This window comes from Suncus etruscus, chromosome 11, assembly GCF_024139225.1.
Source record: "Suncus etruscus isolate mSunEtr1 chromosome 11, mSunEtr1.pri.cur, whole genome shotgun sequence".
Lineage (NCBI taxonomy): Eukaryota > Metazoa > Chordata > Mammalia > Eulipotyphla > Soricidae > Suncus > Suncus etruscus.
The window spans coordinates 52,730,680-52,735,218 of NC_064858.1; the positions used below are offsets into that span (position 1 = coordinate 52,730,680).

The window sequence follows — 4,539 nt, forward strand, 5'->3', positions numbered from 1 at the left end:
TATTCCTGGCATCACATATAGTCCCGCAAGTTTGCCAGGAGCAATTTCTGAGCACAGAGCCAGGAGTAACTCCTGAGCATTGCCAGATGTGGCCCCAAAACAAACAAACAAATTAATTAATTAATTAAGTAAACTGCTTTAAAAAAAAGGCACAGATTTCAAAGGCTGTGCCTTGCCTTTTAATATACATAGCTACTCTTTGGCTTAGCCTAAAGAAGACACTCAATGTTGTTTTTGAGTAACTTTCCTATTACAAAACATATGAATGCCCACTTAAAATAGAAAAAGAATTGATAAAAAATTCCTTAAATCAGCAATTAACATACCCCTACACCTGCTCACACTACTATTTGGAATGTATTTTCACCTTTATCTTACATTTATGCTGTTATTTTTCTCTCTTGCCTAAATCATTATGCTTTTGTATCCTCACCATTTTGCATATTCTTATTCTGCCCACTATTTTATTTCCCTCTGCTCTTTCCCTTAGTTTATTTACACTTTATTTTTGAGTGTTTACGATAGATATGTACCTATTCTAATCCAGGAAACGATAGTATTAATCAAGTGCGACAAGATATCTATTTCCATAAAACTTTCATTCTAATGATTGAAAATGGTAAGTAAACAAGTATTTTTCAGATTGATAAATGCTATAAGATCATAAGCCATGATGTTATGATAGAGGGTGAACCAGAGGGTTATCAGTTCATTGAATATTCAAGGAAAGATATTTCTGAGTGGATGGTGTTTGATCTCAAGCCAAATATGAAGGAGTCAGTAATGTGAAGATTAGAGTTCTAGGGAGACAGATCAATAAGTACTCCCTAATATTCAAATAGTATCTACTCTTGAAAGTCTAGCTTAGATTTAGCTTGAACTGCAAACCATCTCTTATCTTCAATATGAATTTTCGCTCATAATACTTTACCTTCTCTGCAGTGTTTACCACTTTATTGTGGGTATCCCCTCCCCCAACTCATCTATTTCACAGGAATTCAGAACTGCCCACACCTGGAATGGGCGGGTGAGAGGAGTCTGCAGGAGGGAGAGAGAGGAGATAAGAAGGAGAGTTAGAGAAGCAAGAGAAAGCCATCATCAGAGATACAGCATCAGATTCAGCATCAGCAATTCAGTATCATCGGGGAAGCAGCAGTAGTAACATCACCAAAAGGAGTTGGCCAGCCTGGAAGCCAGTTAGGAAGCCTGGTAAAAGCAGCTGAAAGGGTGACAGAGGCTGAGAGAGCCCAGTAGGAATAGAGAAGTAGCTGCTGGGAAAAGGCTTGGTATAAGAGGCCATGTGAGGACATGTGCATGGTGGTAGGGACTGTGAAATAAAGCTGGCTGACTCCTAGTACTTCATCTGACTGATTTGTGAATCTCTCAATCTTCACCCTGCTACCTTCAGACTGGCCAAGCCACAGGGGCTGTGAGAGCAGGATTGAGCCCAGAAAGGCTTCATCATCTCTCCACACCAACACTAGGACTCTTTAATTTAAACTAAGACAACACTTTATAACTTGATTGCTTTATGCCCAGGTCTTTCTACCCTATTAGAATTTGTATTTTTTAAAGATTGACTTTTTTAATACTTGGTCCAAAATTGATACAGCTTCACAAAGTCTTATTTTTTTTTTTTAACTTTGGGCAGTGCTCAGAGATTACTTCTGATCTCAGAGATTTCTTCTAGCAAAGTTTCCAGGATCGTATAGGTCCCCAAGAATTAAGCCCAGGTCAGCCACACAGAAAGCATGCACCCTGACTGCTGTACTACAGTTGCAAAATTCTTGGATGCAAAATAAAAGAATGAATAAACAACTCAAAGGAACATGAAAATACTTCATTTTCTTTGTGGCAGAGATGAGGAAGGCAAATATTAGAGATACATAGCTCTGAAGAGCCTGAGAAAGCACCCACAAACCTCCCAGGAGAAGAGAAGTTTCCAGTTTAGATCACTTAGGAGGATAGAAATCTAAATAATTTTTCTTGGTTATTGCTTTATGCTTCTATCTTTTCCTGGACATGTTGAATTGTCCTGATAGGAGAGATCCCAAACCCCAAGGGACACCCTTTAAAGGTCTGGCACAATCTGATGCTTTGGTGAATTGAATCTGTATGGAGCTGGAGATAATTGTAGTACAGTTTCTTAGTAAAGTTTCTATTCAATGGAAGTGACAAGCCTGACAATTTCATTAACAGCATTGACATTAAACAAAGTTGACTGTGTCTTACAGTTAAATAGGGAAAGGAAAAATTACAATTTTGGTACATTTTAATCAAGCTCCACTGGAAGTCTGTGTCAGATCTGCCCTTATTATTTGATGTTCAGGGTATTGCTGTGCTCTGCCTTGAAGTGTTTGTGCAGAGGTGTTCTGTTCTCAGACCCCAATTGGCAGAAGAGGTGCTGCATATTGCTCAGAAACAATGAGCTGTGGGCTCTTTCTCTGGAAGGCAACCTGCCACTCACAGTGTCCAACAGACAATTGCTAACATTTATCTGTGATATGCTCACAGCTGGGGAAAGATGACAATGACGGAACCCATGTTTATTACTTTTATAGGACCACTTCTTCAGAGATTCTCCTGTAGTAGAAATGTCTTTGCTATTCATTGAAGAGAAACCCCCAAAGAGCATGGATTTCACTCCCCTAATTAACTAACTCAAGAGAATTAATGTGGAGAAACATAGCAGGAAATAGTCTATAGGACAGGTGACATGCTTAGTGTGTCATGTCTAAAACAAATGCAGATTACATTTTTAAAGTTACTTGAATTTGCATTAAATGTTTTGTTTAAAACATCTTTTGAAGTGTGCATATATGCCTTTCAAAATTTCAGGAGAAATTTTTTATAATGTTTCCATATTCTGTATTTATGTTGTTTTTGACAATAACGCATTTAGTGCCTTTGTTCTGAAATGTCTTTTTTATATGTTTAATTTCTTGTCATTGTTCTGAATAACTTATTTCTTTGCATACATTCTCTAAGACTGTGATTGTGTATGCTGCTTAACAAATACATTTTAAAGAAAAAATATAAAATAATTTAACAGCCAATTAATTTAAATTTTAAATTATTTTTAAGCCTACAGCACCCAGTATTCCCAGGTGGTCTCCCGTCCAAGTACTAACCAGGCCTGACTCTGCTTAGCTTCTGAGATCAGACAAGATCAGACGTGTTCAGAGTGGAATGGCCATAGACAAATTTTAAATTATTTTATGTTAAATTTTTAGTTATAAGTTTTAGAATTATTTTATTATCTATTTAGCAAGCTAATATTATTTTGTTGTGATCTTAACACAGTTGTAACCTTTTGGATTGTTTTCTGTCTGAGCCAGATTACATGCCCCAAATTGGTAGTAATTCTCAAGTAGACCTGAGCTGTCACCTAATTTCCCTGAGATATAGTGCCATAGGGATAAAGTCAATATGTCCAAAGTGACATAGTTGGGTCCATACTATTAAGACTTGACACCATTTTAAGAATGTCCATGTCAAAAGGACTGTGTTAGGTTTCCATCAAAGAAATCCATGTTTCTATATAAAATAAGAATTTTATGTTCAAATAAAACACACAGAATAAGTCTGTGTGAAATCTCTTTTTGCATTTGTGCATTATTCCCCTTACCCTCTGAAGAGTTCCCACAGGACCACCACTAAGCTTCTCTTCATTAGAACTCAGATTGCAATTTAAATTTTAATTAGAATAGATGACAAGAATACTTACCATCCTCTGTAGTTTCTGCATAGAGCTAATCAGCAACTAGAAGCATGTCCTATGTTTTCATAAAAAGATTAGGATCATATTCAATGAAGATTTACTGCTATATATAAAATTATTTTATATCCCAACATATCTTCCTTTTGTAGAGTCATTTTTGAAGAAAAGTGGTTTTACATTTCTACAGTAACACAACCTAGCAGAACTTTTGATTATTTAAATAATGAATTAATTTGTATTTTTGAGGCCATATCCAACAGTACTCAGGTCTTACTTCCATCTCTGTACTTTGGATCACTGCTGACATGTTCTGGGGACCATATGTGATGTTGAGAATCAAACCCTGGCCAGCTAAATGCAAGGCAAGCAACATTACCCACTGTTCTATCTCTCTGGCCTTAGAAAAAAATTATTTAAAATATGTACAACCCTTCCATTTCTTTACTTTAAGCATCAAATAAACTGTTGGATTCTACACACATTCCTGCTCACATCTTTTCCTACCAGCATTTCAAGGAGAATTTTCATTGTTAAGGTAATTTTTATACATTAAAAAGTCAGATAATGACACAAAGTAGGCTATTCTAGAATTTGGTTCATTTCCATGATAATAAATAAAGATCTGAGTAATCATTTCTAGTGACTTCACTATATCACATTTGGTCAGCACCTAAAGTTTCACACCCTATTATAAAATTAAATTATAAAACAATTATAAATTAATATAAATGTAATTATAAAACAATGGAACAATTATCCACTAAATAAACAACTATCTCTTGACCATAGTCTCTATACCATTGACTGTTCTAGATGAG

The 4,539-nt window shown here is 35.8% G+C and overlaps 1 pseudogene; it reads right to left on the bottom strand.

The window, feature by feature from the left end:
- Positions 1 to 3,082: 3,082 nt before the first annotated feature.
- Positions 3,083 to 3,201, bottom strand: LOC126023305 (uncharacterized; annotated as a pseudogene).
- Between the last annotated feature and the right edge of the window lie 1,338 nt (positions 3,202 to 4,539).